Here is a 21,403-nt window from a genome sequence, read left to right on the forward strand (position 1 = left end):
CTACATTAACAAGTATCACTTATATGTCGATGGTTACTTAACATTGGAAGGGACAAGGTGGAAAGTGAATTAATTAAAGTCCAGGTGTAATTATCACATTGAAAAACCTTAAAACATAAATTATTTTTGTATCTCAAGTATGTTATGTTTATAATCTAATCATTAAAAAAAAATATATATATATATATATATATTAAAAATAAAAATAAAAATATATAACTTTGTATTACCATGTTAGTATTCGGCTCAACACAGGCCATGCCTAAAGAGCCGTAATACGTATAATAAATGTGTATATGAAATGAATATGTATATTGAATGTATCTATGTATTATGAAAATAAATAAATAAATAAATAAAAAATAAATAAATAAGTTAAGTATCTACTATGTATGACAATTTATGTGTTTGAAAAGTAATGTGTGACGTTATACGGCAAGATTTTAATAAATCTGTTTTTGGCTCAAGTTCAAATAGGTATACAAAGAAAGTTTTTAAAATGTATGATTATTGGTGTATTTATTTCAGTTTGTTAAGAAAGATTGGATAAATATTTTAACCAACTTGATTTCTCATCTTATACTAATATAATATTAATAAATTGATTCCGGCTTGAATGCTTTACTTAGTTAAACACATTTTATTTACAACTACATAGTATTATAAAGTAAAATAAAAATTATGAAAAACAAAGAATTAGAAATTTTGTTAACATGTGGGTGAAGCTTTTCATGAGATCGATGCAGCACTACCCTATTTGTAAAATACGCAAATAAATATTTACGACCTTAACCTTTTTGAATAATAAAACAACAATACTAATTTTATTACCATTTTTGTAAAAAAAAATAAAAATGACTAACCACAATGTAAATGCTTTAAATATGAATAATATTAAGAATAAAACAACAACCAGTTTGATGATGTTCAGAACAACGAAAAACTAGTCACTAGTCAAATAAAATATAAGTAAAAAAGGCCAATTTACAAAATGTAGTTCTCTCAAGAAATTATACTACAAACCTTAAATCTACTCAAACTTTTTCCTATAAAAATTATAGTTCATATTAAGATTTAATCTTAATGCCGATCTACGTATGAATTGAACATGAGCCCATTAATGTACTTGTATATAAATAAACGTCACTACTACTATTTCTACTACTACCATCACGCTATTTCCCCGCAGGGGTGGGCAAAAAGGATGTAACGCCACACTTTTCTGTCCTGACATACACCCTCGCCTCCTTTACATCCATACATCGAGTCATACATGCCCTCCGATTAGGTAAACTTTTGACACCACCAGATTTTAGGTTCTGATTGATCTGATCGTGCCAAGTCTTTCAAATATATAACACTAATAAACGCAGTATGGATAGATAAATATAAAAAAATCCTACTTTTTTATAAGTCTCCACACGTTTGTGAGTGATTTTGGCACTAACAAACAAAATACATTGTAATAATAATAAAAATTTTAATATAAGAGGAGATAGTGAGACGAGGAAAAAAGTTATAATATTAATTAAATTGAATTCAGGAAAATATTAAATGAATCATTCATAATTATTCGATAATCAAGTCGTTAAAATGTGGACATTAAAAATTATGTTTATTATTTAAAAAATTAAACACTTCTATAATACCACTTTTTGAGTTTTATTTCATTACATACCACTAGTTTCGAAAACTACAGTTATTTTATCGACAGGTGATTACTTAAACTATTTAAAATACTTAACATGTCATTCCACAATGTTTATCTCAAATCGATAAAAAGTAAAATTATGTGTACCTTAAATGAAACATGTAAAAATTTTAAATATGAAATCCTACCTTAGTAAAAAAAACGTTAATCTTCACAAAAACTTTAAACCAACACTTAGTATTATGTCAGTAAGTACTGTATGATATTATTTTAAGGTTGTCATGCGTCACAAGACAATTTAAAAATCTCTAAATGTGATAAAAATAACGGACATGTTAAAACAATCACACGGAATAAATCAAATGGACCGTTATTAGTTATATTTGACGCCAAACTAAAATTCGATTCATCCCGAAGTAGCATTGGTACAGCAAAACAAAGAATGCAGCAAAGATGTCGCCAAATTTTGTGACAAGCGATTGATTGATATGAATCATATCGAGTGACATCTGGTGACTTGGCAATCGGAGGATTCCCAATTCCGGGGTGGTCAAACGGGCAAGAAAACTCTAAATTAAAAGTTGAAAAAAGATTAACGTCTACAAATTTTTTATTGAGATTTGTCATCAGATTTAGATACAAAAAAAGTTGTAAATAAAATAACTGGTCAAATTAGCTTCATAAAACTTGAATATCTAGTTTTCAGGCGTCTCCCACTGAGCGTGCCTTCAGTATAGGCAGAAAAACAGTGCCCATCCTAACTTGCCAGAGTGACATATAACAACGCAACCAGTACCTACCTTACCATACTAAGTAGTACCCAGCTTACCTTACTACCTGCCTCTACTGCCTACACTAATTAATTCTCTGTGTACGCCACTGACTCCCAGTATGAAAAATGATTTGGGAAGGATCTTGCATACATTTAAGGATCTCTTCTAAACAAAAGCTTTTTCAAACCAACATACATTTGACCTGATGCATGTAGTCTACATTTGACCTGATGATGGAATGATTATTCCAAAACCGACAGTCATGAAGTAGTGTTTTTAAGTGGTATTCCACAAAGTGAACGATGAATGAAAAGGAGAGCGTTATTATTATTTTCAATTTGTAATATCAGTAAGGAAAAAAATAATGTTATTAAGTATGCAAAATTCAACATTAAATACTGACAAATATAAAAGTTTGTGAATTGGAGAAAGTCGACATTGTTTTTAAGTATTATCAAACATAAATAAACACGTGGAAAGTATTAAAAAATCACCTTCATATGACATTTGCTACTGGTATAAAAAGATCAGTGCGCATGCGTAGACATAGGGAGTGAATAAACAGAATCGTCATTGAAAAGTTATTTTTCGAAGTGCCGAAAAGCAAAACCATTTCGCCAATTTATCTTTGACTAAAGTTGAATTTTCTTGATAGAATTACTCGTTAGATTGAGAATTAAAACTAAACTAACTAACTAACTAACTAACCATCACGCCGCTTCCCCGCAGGGGTAGGCAGAGAGAATAGAGCGCCACACCACTCTGTCCTTGCAAACATTCTTCGCCTCTTCCACGTTCATGCATCTCCTCATACATACCCGCCGATTGTTACTAAAATTAAAACTATGTAAACGATTTTATTACTGACGCATCTAATACGGAACTCGTACACAAAAACAATGTTAACTTACATAGTGCATATTTGAGTGATATTCATACAAGTGCAAATAAATTCTAATACGGGTATGCAACCCCGAGAGTTCTACCGATTATATATATTATTCTTACCCTACCCACTAATTCTCCTACATTTTGATTCCCATATGACAGTAGTTTCCTTCTTTCAGAGCTACTTCACTGACGTCATATATAATATATCCAATCACATGACCGAAAGACTGATATCCTTACCTTAGTGAGATTGATAATCAAACTAAAACTGCGTTGATCCAATGCGGTGCCCATTGTATGCAAAAAGGGACTTAATTATGCAAAATAAAATGAAGATCGTTAATTTGGAAATATTACATATTTAATTTATAAAAATATTATTTTCACCCCAAACTAATACCCGAAGCCTAAAACAGATCAATCTTTGATGTCTTTGATCAACTTTAAAGATAACCAGTATTTATTTTTTACAGCGTATATTGGTTAACTTCATATTTTTTGACAAGTTAATATTACTTTTGATATTTCTGCATTATTTAATAATAATAAAAATATGGCAGTGTCGATCAATTTTGATAAATATCGATAAGCGTCTGTCCATGTCTATGGTGCACAATATTGGGCGCCAAATTTCCACCAATGAGCGTCGGAAAAATGGAACGCGTCACGGAAACTGCCGAATGTCTCCGATCACACCCGAAGCCGCCATTGCCCGAGTGCACGATGCCACGTACGTCAAAACAATAACTTCTCGAATATTTTCGACAGGAGGATAAAATGTACTTAGCAAGTAGGTACTTAATTCCACAGAGGCGATAAAAAAGTATTCGCAGATATTTTTTAAGCAGTGAAATCATCTGGTAAGTTTAAATAAAAGCATAAACAGCTGATAATTGCAACCACGTGACAAGTCGAGATCAACACTGTCAAAGCAAATTATTATTAGACAAGCTCGCGTACTGAGTCATTTATGTTTTTTTACAGATCGCGATCAGCGTGTTACGCAAAGAAAAGAATTAACATATGTACATGATAACAGGTAGATATTATGCAAATAGTTTACACATGCGGCTTAAGACAAAGTTCAGTGAAAACAATACATTAAATTAAAATATGCATATTAAGGTGATTCGAGTAAAGAATTATTGATCGGATTATTCATTGCATATCTGTGACGCTCTCATACGTCATTATCTTTAAGGCCTATCATCAAAAGCCAGCAACTTATTTTTTTTTTAAACTGGGGTAACATTTAACGTAATTGATTTTTTTTTCTTAAAACACCGTTATTATGTATTGAAAAAAATATATTTTCTTCGAAATAAATACAGTTAAACCTCTCATAACGAATAATTCGCATAACGAGTGAAAAAAATGAAAAGTTGCCCCCTTAACGAGAGATATTTCGCATAACGAGTTGGAGAGAAAGGGCAAGTCAAGTCCTTTTTTCAGGACATTCATTTGTGAGCTCAGATTTCCGCGCCAGTCAAAACAAAAAAAAAACGTTTCGCTTAAGGAGTAAGATTCTGGAACAAATTATGCTTTTTATTAGAGGTTCCACTGTATATCGTTTTGAAAAGAAAAGCGTTATTGAACGGTAAAGAATCAAAAATAATTGTAAAAAAAAAATTTTGATTATGTTTTCTAAAAAAATCTAATTTCAATGTAGATTCTAAAAAAATGTGCGCAGACCGCACGTGTTACTTCTCGCGCAGTCGGTCGCTTACTGAATCGCATGTACTCGCAAATAATTGAAAACTCACACATAATTGTAAAATTAATAACTATATTTGTTTTGTATTATTATTTTGTATTATTTATGTATTATTTTTGGTTATTAAAAAAACATTTTTATTTGTTACTTTATTATTTGTGTTCCAGTCTTGTTAACCTTAATCCCATGTCCCAAAATAAGAAATAGAAATTACTCATCGGGAATATTATATGTATATATGACTTATGTATGTAATATGTTTTGAAAAAAATAAATAATTAATAAATATTTTGAATCAACGAATTTTTTATAAAAAGACTCTTGGAATTGTCAACCACAACAGAAAAAAAAATATCCATAAGAATAACTGTTTATAAAACTGGTATTACACAAAGTGAACAATGAATGATAATGAGAGTGTTTTATTACAATACCACAAAGTTAATAATGCTTTTAAAATACAAAATATATCCAGAAGAACACTACTTATTGCGTTTAATGTTCTTACATCTCCTTTGAAAGTTTGATCAAGTCAGGTTTATGTCGTTTATTTTAAGCACGTTTCCAGGTTCTCGTCAGTATGACGATTTCTCAGTTTGCTTTTAATAAGGTTCATGCTTAAAAAATATATTGTTGGCATGAATATGTAGAGTCGAAGAGCCTTCCCGCGGATATTTGTGCCGGAGCTGCACTTAAAAGGTCAAAGGTCGACCCATTCCATAGTTAAATGGAGCGATTTTTTGATTACCAATATATACTGGGCGCCTATTGCTATGCAATATGCACAGCAAAAATTAAATTAGATGTTATCAAAATTTAATTATATATTATTAATGTCATTAAATAAATAACTGCTACATACAAGGAGAGAGTGCTTTAATAAACATATATATTTTTTATTTATTGTTTCGGCATTAACTTTGTGATAAGACAAAGTTATTATACAGTTATTATACAGACCTGAATGATGGAAGTTTAACTTCTGAAACACGTAGTCTATAATAAAACTCAAGTGGTAATAAACGAAGTGTTTTCTTTAATCATATATATTTTTGAAGATTTAATTCATTCATGTCCGCCTCCGTAGTGTAATGATCACCACGCTCGGCTACTGTTCTGGAGGTCCCGGGTTCGATTCCCAGGGGGGGTTAAATAAATATAAGTGATTTTTTCACCCTAATATTTATTCAATATTACCCTGGACTGTACCTGAAGCGGAGGGCTGATCACCTTTCCTTCGTGTGTTAACGATCAAGATAACACTGCGTTTATATGATGCAGTGCCCTATGCACCATCGGGTGCGGATAAGGGTTTTTTTCAATTCATTCAATTAATAAATGGGTTTATTTTTGTTTTTTATTTAACAAAACATTTTTTTTCATACATGTCAGTAAAAACAAAGTTTTTACTGACATTGGTGGAATGCATTTTATCTTTATCAGTGTTATCTTTGTTTTTATCTGAATACAGACAAAAAATTGCTTGCCAAACTTTGAAAATTAAAAAATAAGACAAAGTTGAGAATGGAGAAAACTGTTTTACAAATTTGAACCTGAAGATGGAAGCTAAGCTTCCGAAACAAGTCGTCACAAAAATAAACTCAAATGGTAAAAAATAAGTGTTTTCTTTAATAATATCTTCATGTCTTACCACAAAGAAAATGTCGAAACAATAAATAATAATAAAAAATGTTGAAAATTGTTTGACAAACATTGAAATCGAAAAAAATGTATGACAAACGTTGAAAATTAAGAATATTGTTTGACAAACGTTGAAAATTAAGAATATTGTTTGACAAACGTTGAAAATTAAGAATATTGTTTGACAAACGTTGAAAATTAAGAATATTGTTTGACAAACGTTGAAAATTAAGAATATTGTTTGACAAACGTTGAAAATTAAGAATATTGTTTGACAAACGTTGAAAATTAAGAATATTGTTTGACAAACGTTGAAAATTAAGAATATTGTTTGACAAACGTTGAAAATTAAGAATATTGTTTGACAAACGTTGAAAATTAAGAATATTGTTTGACAAACGTTGAAAATTAAGAATATTGTTTGACAAACGTTGAAAATTAAGAATATTGTTTGACAAACGTTGAAAATTAAGAATATTGTTTGACAAACATTGAAAATTTAAAAAATATATATGACAAACGTTGAAAATGAAGGAAATTGTTTGACAAACATTGAAAATGAAGAAAATTCATTAATAAAAAGTGATCGACAGGCCTGCTTTTAAATCTCTTTCTCTCTAACCCTTATCCGCACCCAATGGTGCATAGGGCACTGCATCGTATTGACACAATGTTATCTTAATCGTTAATTATATGAAGGCAAGGTGATCACTCCTGGTCTTCAGGGACCAGTCCAGAGTAATATTAAATAAATATTAGAGAGTAAATTCGCTAATATGTATTCTCACCCCCCTTGGGAATCGAACCTGGGACCTCCAGCACGGTAGATAAACACGCTGACCATGACATCACGGAGACGGATTAAAAATCTCTTTAATTTTAGCAAAATCAACACTCAATAATTTACGCGAAATCAGCACGAAATCATAACTAGTCAATTTCGCAAAGTGTAAAGTTAAGGCGCTCAAATGTGCACACTTTGCAAAGTGTGACGGCATTCAAATTTGCGCAATTTCCGCCCTCATAACATCGTGACGCTCGTCCCGCCCACCGTGAGAAAGCTCGAAAGCCCTTTGGGCGACCTTGAACTTGCCACGTGGGAAGTGGAACAGTCGCACGTAGGCAGTGGGGATGGCTCGATAGCGGCAGGTCGGGGAGCGGAAGTGGAGGGGAAGGAAGCCAAATAGGTACTTGCGGAAGGGCAAGGGTCGGAACAATGCTGCAAGTCGATAAATCGTGGGGTTGTCTCGACTTATCTCGAAAATGTAGTGGTAAGTATTTTTTTCTCAAAGGCTCCACTCGTTTAAGAATGATTTTGAGTCTAACAAAATACATTGCACAAGCGCCCTTGAGTATTTTACGAAAAAGGAGCTATATAAATTATCAATACTTATTATTTTTATTATTTTAATAATAAAAAAGAATATACCGTAGAACGGGGCTACTTGAACTTTGATGTATTACTTGAACCCAGTAGGTAGAAAAAATATTTAGATCGTGGTATCGATCGAAGTATCGTCACAATAAGTGTCGCCTGTCAAGGAAACAATGAATCATGTCGATACGTTCATTATTGTAGACCAAATGCAGATTTAATTATTTTTATACTGGGCTCAAGTAACACATCAAAGTTTAAGTAGCCCCGTTCTACGGTAAGCTTTTGATTTAAAATGATATAAGGGATTGTCTCGACTAAAGCGAATTATCTTAAAAATGTAGGGGTTAGGATTTTTTACTAAGGGAATATTCGCTAACACTTCATTCCACCGAAGGCTACCACCGGAGAGGTCACATGTCTGTTCACGTCCGATTTTTTTACAGAATGCATTTAGGATATTTTTTTTTTGTTTTTCAGAATATATATGAAAAAAATATATATTTTATGTATTATTTAACTTCTTACCTTTTAATAACATTTTTCTTTTTAAAACCATAATTATTTCGAATAAAAACGTATTTTTTCAGTGCAAAAAGGGTATTTTAAAAAAAAATCGTAGAGTTATTCAAAAGTAAGGAGGTAAATAAAAAAATGTAAAATTCCAATAAACCTTGAGTCTCAATTAGTATTTTATAAGTAAGTTAAAGATGCCGAAATGAAAATATGTATTTAAAATTATTTTTTTTTACCGAATAAACGTTAAAATTATCTACACTACCTAGTTAAAACGTGCTCTTCCTCCTCATGTGTGACGCATAGTAACAAAATGATAAGTATGAAGAAAAAAAGTACTACATATAATACCAATAAAAAATTACCTTTCAATTTCTTCAATTTCAAACTCATAATAATAATTTAAGCTTTTATTTCTTCATACCCCCGAATTAGTTTTAAGATATTTTTAAACACATGTCATGTTTATGCTTTGCGATATATATTAATACAAAATATCCAAAGAGAGAAAGAAAAAAACTGTTTACACTAATAAAATCGACAACAACAGAATGATTATTTTCTTAATTTTATCAACTAACACTTATCACATGTTTATTTATTGTGTATTTAAAAAAATATTATATGTGGAATAACATATTAAAATCACACGTACACCATTCAAATACTGCTTCAAACTGCCATCATTTTTGTTACAACGTACTATATTCACAGCCACATATAAACGGAGCGTACATTTGAAATAATCACTAGTTAGGTACTTTTTTTGACAGCATAACTAATAGGCACCTACTCATTCGAGTCAAACTACTAGGGTTTACTGAATTCGTTGAATAGGTCATACTCAATGTCGAGTCGGTAACTCCCAGTCGTACACTGAATACTGACAGCGTGTTGTAATACTAAAGTGGTATTTGTTCCTAAATAGGTCAATATTTGGGTCAGGTCAGTGCCATACCAGGGCTATAGGAGATGTGCGCAGGCTTGTGGGAGAGAATTCGAAAGTAAGATATGTTGTCTTTCTTGATATTTTTAAGAAACTTGATTTTGAAAAAACATAGTTTGTTAAGAATTCATTATTATTTATTTATTAAGACATTGGAATATTCACCCTACGAATGATGTTTCATCTGTATGGTAAATAATCCAGTGTCTGATAATAGTAAATAATAATAAATATAATAAGTATCTTATAGAAAAAAATGTATGTAAGACGCTCTCTTCTAAAAATATGTGTATATAACTAATTCGGAATGAATCTCACCTATGTTCAAATGCAGAAAGCCATATGCTATGTGTGTATATATATTTATGTATATATGTAAATATATATATATATATATATATATATATATATATATATATATATATATATATATATATATATATATATATATTTATATTTATATATATATATATATATATATATATATATATATATATATATATATATATATATATATATATATATATATATATATATATATATATATATATATATAAATATATATATATATATATATATATATATATATATATATATATATATATATATATATATATATATATATATATATATATATATTTATATTTATATATATATATATAAATATATATATATATATATATATATATATATATACACATATATAATATTTAAGGAGTATATAAAGATAGGGGGGAAAGCGTAACGAAGTAATGGAACGATGTGACTAAATTTAGAAATTCCAAAAATACACTGATAATCTTTTAACACAGCGTCAACCACGATCGTTTTAAAGAGATTATATATCGTTATAAGAATCCTTATAACGAGAGACTGCTGTATGTAAAAAATTGAATTTTTGTGGAATTTTTCAACCACATTTCTCTTCAAAGTTCAAATGAACTAGACAACACCACTGATGAGAAACCTTAGAACGCCTTACTCCCTAAAAACCAATCATCAACATATATTCCCTCACAAGAAAAATAAGCGAAATCCGCAAAAGGTCTACAATAATTTACTATTTTCTTCCTTTGGTTTGTTGGGGAATCGATACATTGTTAGTCGGGTACCTGTGAAGATAAAGAAATACTTTCTTATCTGTGCGTGACGTAAAAAACCGGTATACCTCGGGCGACACGAAGGGAAGATTAATATAATATTTTGATGAATGATAGCTCGACTAGAGCCCTATTAAAGAGATTTTTAAAATACCGACATATTGTACGCCTTCAACAAAAAACAAAAAGTTTACGATAAAATCGATGTTGGTACATATTTTTATAAAATATAGTTTTTTTTTAAACTGTGTCGATTTAAATAAAAACAAAAATTGCCTTATTTATAAACGCTTGAAAACATCTCCAACTATAGGAGTTATTAACTATTATAAATAAAGGCCCGTAAATGCCCAGACTTCCATATTCTTCATCATCCATGTTGAGATGTCAAAAATAATATGAAAATATGTTAAAAGAATTCATGATATCTATTCAAGAATATTATTTTTATTTGTGGATTTGGAGTTGAATTGGTAGGACTCCATTTTAATTTATCTATTAAAATGTTAAAATCAAAAACTGATTATTAAGAGTCTACTAAATAGTAATTAATAGCTTAAAACACATAAAAATAAGATTTGTGACAATAGTTTCGCCTTGTTATGGCATTTTCAAACGGACATTAGTTTGAAAATACCTTTACAAGGGGAGAAACAATTGTCACAAATTTTATTTTTATGTGTTTTTAACAATAAAATACAATTTATTATACTCTTTCATATCAGTGTTTGATTTTAACATTTAATACATTGATTATTTTTAACTATTTTTTTTTAGTAGTATAGTTCATTTAGCAGAGACCCTGTTGTTTTTATAATTAACTAACTAACTAACCATCACGCCGCTTCCTCGCAGGGGTAGGCAGAGAGAATAGAACGCCACACCACTCTGTCTTTGCAAACATTCTTCACCTCTTCCACGTTCATGCATCTCCTCATACATACCCGCCGATTGTTACGATTTTTGTTATTTTTATTTTTATTTTTATCCATTTACCTTTTATTTTTATGCAAGATCCGAATCCGGATAATTTTTACTTACTGGGAAACGCCTGAGAACCTGATTTTAATTTTAATGCAGCTTCTACATTAACCAGTTATTCTTAATCACAACATTTTGAGAGTGTCCAAATACTTGTTCACAAATCTGGGTTTCATATTCGGTCATGTTTATCTCCATGTATGTTAAGATGTTAAAAACTGTCGACCATACATCGATTCGTCCTACGCGTCGACGAGACGATGTCAAGTTTACAAACGGTAATGTCCGAGGAACTTGTTTTAAAGACACATTTCCACATTTCTTGTTGAATACCATAGTAAAGATAAAGTAAACAGAAGCTATTGAACCTTTTCTATGGCAGGTATTTCATAGAGTTTAAAAACCCCGACGAATAAATTAACATACCTGTTACCTTATTAGGTTTTCATTAGTATTATCATCATCCAGTTAGCTTAGCTATCTTCGATGCTGGGCAATGGACAACCATTAATGATATTCGGATAGATAAAAATGATCAGTGACCTTTTAGCACTTTTAGGTATTAATAAAATATGAATCAGTCATATGAATAGTCATATATATGAGAGTACAGGCAAAAGAAATGTGCAAGAAAGTATTGTATTACATGCTCCGTGATACAATATAAATATGGTCATAAATATGAGAGTTTAGGCAAAAGAAATGTGCATGAAAGTATTGCATTGTATGCCCCGCAATACAATATAAATATAGTCATCAATATGTTTGAGAGTTTAGGCAAAAGAAATGTGCAAGAAAATATTGCGTTTTATGCCCCGCAATACAATATAAATATATGTAGTCATAAATATGAGAGTTTAGGCAAAAGAAATGTGCATGAAAGTATTGCATTGTATGCCCCGCAATACAATATAAATATAGTCATCAATATGTTTGAGAGTTTAGGCAAAAGAAATGTGCAAGAAAATATTGCGTTTTATGCCCCGCAATACAATATAAATATATGTAGTCATAAATATGAGAGTTTAGGCAAAAGAAATATGCAAGAAAATATTGCGTTTTATGCCCCGTTATACAATATAAATATAGTCATAAATATGAGAGTTTAGGCAAAAGAAATATGTAAGAAAATATTGCATGGAATCCCCCGTTATACAATACATATAATAAAGTCATAATTATGAGAGTTTAGGCAAAAAAATATGCAAGAAAGTATTGTGTTGATGCCCCGCAATACAATACAAATATAGTCATAAATATGAGAGTTTAGGCAAAAGAAATGTGCAAGAAGGTGTTGCGTTTTATGCCCCGTTATACAATACAAATATAGTCAATACAATATAAAACCAGAAATGCAAATATTTGTAAGTTACCGAAACTAGTCGTATGTAAAAATAAAACACATTAAGTGGCATATTCAAGTGTTTAATTTAAATTTAAAATATATATGTGAGAATTTAGGCAAAAAGAAATGTGCAAGAAAGTATTGCGTTGTATGCCCCGCATTACACTTTAAATATATGCGAATTTAGGCAAAAGAAATGTGCAAGAAGGTATTGCGTTGTATGCCCCGCATTACACTATAAATATATGCGAATTTAGGCAAAAGAAATGTGCAAGAAAGTATTGCGTTTTATACAATACAACCCTGTTATACAATACAATGTAACGTGTGGTAGTAATGTGTTAGTCGGCGCCCAATTCAAATATTTGGCCAACACTCATCCGAATGCGCCGCTTATCGCGAAAGATTAGCGCCAATTATTTTGTTTACGTCGATCTATTTTTAAATTAAACAAAGTAGTGTCGCCGGTAATCTGCACACAAAGGTCAAAAAAGAGATTGTATTTAATCTAAAACATGACTAAACAATTATTGAAAAATTCAGTATCTGAATATAAAATATAAATAAAATGATAATATTCGTTGCTTCAACATATTAATTTATTATTTCATTAAATTATTTGATTTTTTGACAAACTTTATAAACAAATACAAGCGCGTTTTTATGTACCGTAGAACGAGGCTACTTGAACGTTGATGTGGTACTTGAGCCCAGTACAAAAAAATATTAAACTGTATTTGGTCTACAATAATAAACGTATCGACACGATTCATTGTTTCCTTGACAGGTGACACTTATTGTCACGATACTTCGATCGATACCACGATCTAATTTTTTTTGTACTGGGCTCAAGTAACACATCAAAGATCAAATTTTTGAAATACTTGATCATACTAAGATTTCTTCGGTCTTCTTCTGCTCCCATTTCCAACTACATTTGGGTTATAAATTGTTTGACTGAATCACTCATTCGCTCCATATGTCCAAACCAACTCGACAAAATTATGTATGTATAATGCTTATCTTAGCTTCGTATTCTTTCCTTATTTCACCATTGGAAGATCTATTATACACCGTTTTGCCGCGCATTCGTCCGAGATAGATTTTTAACTTCCTGCGACAGGTACATTCCTCACATTCCTTGCATTCCTTGCATTCCTTGCAGTCCTTGCATTTCTTACATTCCTTGCAGAAAAAAAATGTTTAAAAAATGTATGTTAAATACGTTTTTTAGTAATTTTACACGTATTTTTTTATTTAAATTTATCTTATCTCTCAAACTGTTTTTCTTATAATCAACCCCAATTTTCATACAATATTTCAGTAATAGGTTAGGTTAATTGAAAACTTAGTACCTAATTAGAATGATATTTTAGAAACGCTTCGTTAAGTTAACTTGCATTTACATTATTTATGAACAATACACCATAACAAGATAAAAAAAATACATAACAAATAAAGAAACAGGAGAGCTTTAAGTTAAGAGGTGAGCTTTTTTGCGGTATCCTCTCTTAAAATCTCCTGAAGAACTTAAGAATAAGCTCGTTTTAGTAATTAATCATCCATACAGTTGAACTTACCTTCAAAGGTTTGTGACGCAAGTGGTGCGTTCTGTGGAGGGCATTATCTCTCTGAATTACATATTTATTCTGGTCTTCAACGAGGGCCACGGGAACTCTGAAAATTGAAGAAAGAAAAAAAACTTAGTTCATTTATTCATTAACTTCTTGTACAGAATATATGTACATTGGTATTTTAAATTAATTAATTGGTAAGTTTAAAATAGCTTTGGGATTTTTTCAGGGCAAATATATCAAATATTCAATAATCACGTTTTTGTAAAAATGCAATTAGTCACTTTCTCCTGTATGACTACGATATATATGTATATTTATATATACATACTACGTTTTGATATGATACTTAATTTTTTATTCTCTAATTAATATATCGTTTTAAAAATAAAAAAAAACTATCAAGATAACACTGCGTTTATATGACGCAGTGCCCTATGCACCATTGGGGTGCGGATAAGGGTTTTATTATTATTATTTATTATTAATTAATATATTTATTACAATGACTGCAAAACTGGTAACATTTTAATCCTAGTATCTTATCTATTGTGATACCATGGTATTTGTGTATATAGTAATTTATTATGTGCATTTATTAAATAAATTATTATATCAATCAAAACGCACTTATCTACTCTTAATGTTGAATGGCTTCATGAATGGCTACATATACCCCATATACATCTTTGTTATAATAATAAAAAATGTGTGAAAAAACACTATTGGTATGAATAAAACTAATCGCAACACCATTTTTGGACTACAACATCAACAGCAATACACTAAAAAGTGTAATAAAAAATCTAAATCGGAAAAATCTGAAAAATAAAAACCGTGAAATTGAGTAACAATAAAAAATAAGAGAGTTTTAAAAATCATTAAAAATCGATCAAAATACCTGATTGATAACGATGAAATAATTGTACTAACGCCATCTGTTAACGAATATATAAACTTTTTATTATTTTGATGATAAAAAAATTATCGTTATATGATAACATTACTAATATTTTAAAGAACGAATGATTTATCAACATGCACTCAAATGATTTTATAAGATGTTAATTTAAGCATATATATTATTAGATTAAAACCAATATTTTAAGCTTTTCTACTTTATTAATTAAAGTGGAAAAGCTAAAAATATTGGTTTTAATCTAATAATATATTAAAATGCAATTCCATCACGAAGCGTCAGTGGATAATATCAATCTATTTAGCATATATCGCTAACTCCTTTCAACAACGTAATATATCAAAAATCGAAAATATTCATTTGTGTTATGTTTTAGGAATGCCTAGAAAATGTACTATATCCCAGCAAAAGCGACATATTTTTAACTTAATATTTACCCGCTACAGGGCAGAAAATGTTGTTTTTGCATTTTGAAGAAAAGGTATTGTTTAATTTTTTTTTTAAATATACTAAATATTTTTCAAATGGAGAAAAAACATTTAGGTTTTACCTAAAAAGATCTGTTGCACAGTAAAAAGTTCAAAAAGTGGCTTGATAATTATTTTTAATACATTTCATTATATTCTTAAACTTTAAAAATTATCTCATAACATATTTAGTTTTTTGGTACTATACACGCAAACAACACTAGTAGTTCACTTAAGCCAGCCAAATGCCAGGTCATAAGACCTAAGATACTTATTCTTCTTCTATCTTCTTTCGTATAAAAAATGACGTATCTCAAGTTGAGACACCTAGAATATAAAAAATAGATAATTAATATTTTATTCATATGAATATTATAGAATAGATACTTTGGTGAGGTTGATAAATCGCTCACTCCTTTCAAGAACGTCAAAAATAAAAAATCGTCAAATTTCAGTTGTGCATGTTTTCGGAATGCCCAGAAAATGTACTATATCCCAGCAAAAGAGGCATATTTTTAACTTAATATTTACCCACTACAGGGCAGAAAATGTTGTTTTTGCATTTTGAAGAAAAGGTATTGTTTGATTATTTTTTTAAATATACTAAATATTTTTCAAATTGAGAAAAAACGTTCAGTTTTTATCTAAAAAGATCTATTGCACAGTAAAAAGTTCAATAAGTGGCTTGATATTTATTTTTAATACATTGTGTTATATTTTTAATCTTTAAAAACGTTCTCCTGAGAGATCAAGTTTTTTGATTTATGACGTTCTTGAAAGGAGTGAGCGAAATCAACACAACGCTCAAGTAATCTCAGACCAAAAATATTTGAAAACCAGTACGAAAAACTATTAAAACAATCGATTAATTGTTTTATGCCATAAATTTTTCTTATCGTTTAACTAATGTAAAAATAAACGAGAATTAATATCATTGAAAATATAGATGTGTTGGCATTTAACCAAGAAATCCTAGTGATAATGAGTTAGAAGTATGAAAGCGGATCGAGACAGCGGATCCGTTTCATTCACGGATTGTATATGACGGACATACACGTCCGCAAATGCGCTACAGCTACATGCTGAAGTGTTGTAGAGTAGATATTATTATATGAATAGACTAGCTTTAACTTGGCATTTGAGTCAAGTTTTCGATCATGACGCAACCTCGACACTGGCATTCATTAACTGAGATGCTACGAGAACTGCGACTTCCCCGGGTGATGACAATGCAAGGCGATACTGCAAACTGCTGTCAAAAATTCCGCGTATTTCATAAAGGGATGTCCTGAATCAGAACTTTGTAAATCAGTACTTTTTTTATTTATTGTTTAGAAGGGAAAGAAGGCATTGGAGTTATGGAATTTTGAGGGATGGTTTTATATACATACATTTAATCATATGTGTCCTATCTGGGGCATGTGCTAAGAGGAGACAAGTACGAGCTGTTGTACTCAGAGACGTACATCCTATTTTTTCTTAATTTTTTTTTTCATTTGCATTTTACAACATAATATAAATACAAATACAAAATATATGTAATATATATATATATATATATATATATATATATATATATATATATATATATATATATATATATATATATATATATATATATATATATATATATATATATATATATATATATATATATATATATATATATATATATATATATATATATATATATATATATATATATATATATATATATATATATATATATATATATATATATATATATATATATATAATTTAAATACAAAAAAAGATCCCACAAAGGCATGGCAAAGGCTGTGTGTGGGTATACAATATATTTTGGTTTATACAATAGTTAAGGGCACTGGCAAGAATACAATAGATATTATAAGAAGTAAAATTTGAAGTGTGAAAATTTGAAAAGTGTTTATATAAACTACAAATGCTTGACTAACAGAAAACAAAAAAAAAATTAAAAGATTAAAAAGAACAAAAAGTAAGCAAAACATGTACTACATGAATGATACGTCTAAAAGAAAAAGGAACCGAAATCTGTTTTTTCAATAAATAATTTAAGGCAGATTTACGTACATAGGCAGAAAAGCAGTGCCTACCCTAGATTACTCGCGTTCCATGTAGAAACACGACCAATGCCTACTATACCTTATCCTTACCCCAACCTACTGCCTACTCTGATTAAAAACTCTATGCACGCCACTGGTTGTACCTAATCATAAAAGGCAAAATACAGGGTCGACGAGGTGTGGGCACAAGACAGATCTCCTGGCTCCGGAATATACAAGATTGGACAGGGATCAAGACCGCCGTGGCGCGGATTGGTGTAGCGTTCTATTCTCTCTGCCTACCCCTGGGGGGAAGCGGCGAGATGGTAAGTCAGTTTTTAGTTTTATACGACTTAGGATAGTTGTGCATTCAAGCGACGATTTGTTGTATATGTACCCAACATGATTGTGCTGTCCCACGCACGACAACATATTAATTTGTAACAGAGCATATATTACAAGTGCAGCACAGCAGTAGTCCCCAAACTGGGGGCCACGGAACGTTCCGCTGATCGAATTCCGTTGTACAACATATTTTTACTATCCATAAAGTCATTCAATAACGAAGCTTAGTATAAAAGAGGTATTCATAAATTCATAATGGCAGTGGGTAGATCTGAAATACATCGCATCATTCGGCCATGTCGTATTTGATTGCATGTCCACCAACACCGAGCAATTTCAGCAAAACTTCAAATATTTGGCAATCAAACATTTCAATAAACTCCCTAAAGAAATAAAAAAAATTGATGATATAAAAATCCTGAAGAAAAAAATTAAAGCTCTATACATTTAAATCTTAAAAAAATATATAAAAAACTATTATATCTTTTATTATATAACATTAAACCACGAGTGTAAGTCCCTTTCCAAGCACAAGAGCACAGACTCTTTTATGGAGAGGCACAGCGAATCGAAATATAAAAGTTCTCCATATGTATAAATGATTCAAATGTATTTTGTTATAAATAAAAATGTAAATATATTAAATGAATAAAAATAAAAAAAAATGTCACGAACAATTTTATTTTTTATAGTATTTATTTATTTATTTAAATTAACATGTACATGACAGCAAAGCCGATTACAATGTACATACAATCATATATAATTACCAAAATGCATAAAAGAAAAAAACACAAAGTTTTAAATAAATCATACAACAAAGATAATAAAACGTACAAAAAAAGAAAAATCACCAACAAAATCACCAATATACATCACAAATTATAATTAAGTATTGTAAAATGTGCCCTCGGGAAAGAAAAACTCAGTAAAGGCATATTTTTATAAATGGAAATTTGTAAATATTTGTATTATTTTTTGACATCTCATCAAAGATGAAGAAGAATATGGAAGTCTGGGCATTTACGGGGCTTACGACCGTCATAGGCTGGTTTAAGTGATCACTTTACACACGTGTAACATTCACCAATTCTACCCATTATTGACAACCACACTACTCAAATTCTTGGAAGTTCTATGTATATGAACCAATTTAGAAACCTTGTTCATGAATCACTAGAACTTCACTAGAGACATCTATTGGTGAGATGTAAAGAAGCTTTTTACTAAGCAGAAACTCTTATATTAGTATGTGAGATCCGAATCCTGGATTATAATCAACTATAAAAAATAACTCCTGTAATTGGAGATAATCCAGATTTTGTGAACAAGTATTTGGACACACTCAAAATGTTGTAAATATTTGTATGATGAAATATCATAAAAAAATAAAAATAATCTAAAATGCATGTTTTATGGTATTTATTGTTTAAGCATTAAGATATGACAAAATTGTAAAAGAAAAACACTTGTTTTTTACCACTTGAGTTTTATTTATTTTATTTTAACGACTGGTTTCAGGTCTAAATATAAACTATGAGCCCGCTTTCGAAGCTAGTCGTAAAAATAAAATAAATATAACTCAAGTGGTAGAAAACAAATGTTTTTTTTTACAATCTAAAATACAAACAATCATCGTCCTCCGCTCAGGGGGTTTAGGTAAAATTAGCAAACTTTGACCGGTCGGCGGTTAAAAAGGTTGGGGATCACTGTAGTACAAAGAACGCACCCTTAATATTCAGCATAAAATACATCATTAATCTCAATAATGCGTACGCCATCCGACCTAATAATAATGTCACCATTCATCCCACACTACGGGATTCGAACGCTTGACTCCCACATATTATTATACTTTGAAAGCGTTTGTAAATAGTGATTTTTTGATATCCCTTTGAATACCCTTGAACCAAATTATCGGTTTTTACAAAGTAATCAAAAACATTTTATTTTTATTTTATTATTACGTTATTTATCATATATGAGATAATTTACCCTTCTTCAGACCCTTGTTCGCATCCCAATGGTGCATAGGGCACTGCATCATATAAAGGCACTGTTATCTTGATCGTTAACACATGAATGAAAGGTGATCAGCTCTCTGCTTCAGGTACTAGTCCAGGGTAATTTTGAATAAATATTGGAGTAAAAAACACTTTAATTTATTTGATATCTCCCCCCCCCCTGGGAATCGAACTCGGGACCTCCAGAACGGTGCCCGATAGTGCTGACCATCACACTATGGAAGCGGACTTACAATTCACCCTACGGATAATATATCAATATTATAGGTGTCTCATCTTAAGACACCTATAAAATTGAAATATAACCTTTCACTGCCTACTCCCGCTGAGAACCAGCGTGACAGTTACTTAGTTAGTTAAGCCCTTTCTACGAGGGGTACGGTAAAATTGCTTTAAGCTAAACGTACACTCGTATAAATATGTCGAATGTAGGGTAAAAGGAAGCCGAAACGCGCGCGCTAAATGAATTTGTTCAATTGTGTTTGCAACGTAAATTAATACCTTGGCCAAACACGGGATCAATTTACCATCCAGTGAACAAATAAATGAGGTGGGTAATTGCCAATTACTATCGTGACCAACTGTACTGAGAAGTTGTATCTACCGAACGACTAAACGACTAACTATGGCATATTACTGAATCGAAACGAGGGTCACTTGACAATCAGTTGTCGTCACATCACTAGGGTTTGTATTAGCGTTATTCACGATCCTTCTAGAACTGAATCCTTTAACAGTTTTAGTTCAGAGATTTTTAAAAGTGAATCTTCTTAAGTAACGATTCGATAATAGATAAGAAGAAATAGGAAGAAGAAGAAAGGGGAAGAGTAAGACCGAGAAAAACATGGCACGATCAGGTATGCCAAATACTTGAAAGTGGTCAGGTAAGGAGTCGTAACAATCGGCGGGTATGTATGTCGAGATGCATGAACGTGGAAGAGGCAAAGACAGAGTGGTGTGGCGTTCTATTCTCTCTGACTACCCCTTCAGGGAAGTGGCGTGATGGTTAGTTAGTTAGTTAGGACCAGGATTGAAAGCGAAGTGTCAAGGATGCGTCACGTTCATTGGGCACATTTCGTTACAATAGAGGAAAGGA

General features: G+C 30.6%; 1 protein-coding gene across 1 annotated transcript in view; it reads right to left on the bottom strand.

The window, feature by feature from the left end:
• Gbs-76A (Glycogen binding subunit 76A) overlaps positions 1 to 21,403 on the bottom strand; it is a 100,578-nt gene that overhangs the window by 61,687 nt on the left and 17,488 nt on the right. The window contains exon 2 of the mRNA XM_088267863.1: positions 14,514 to 14,610. The gene's annotated coding sequence lies outside the window, so the exon portion shown is untranslated. The remainder of the gene's footprint in view (positions 1 to 14,513; positions 14,611 to 21,403) is intronic.

This window comes from Brachycentrus maculatus, unplaced genomic scaffold, assembly GCF_059751285.1.
Source record: "Brachycentrus maculatus isolate JH-2025_06_01 unplaced genomic scaffold, ASM5975128v1 h1tg000306l, whole genome shotgun sequence".
NCBI lineage: Eukaryota > Metazoa > Arthropoda > Insecta > Trichoptera > Brachycentridae > Brachycentrus > Brachycentrus maculatus.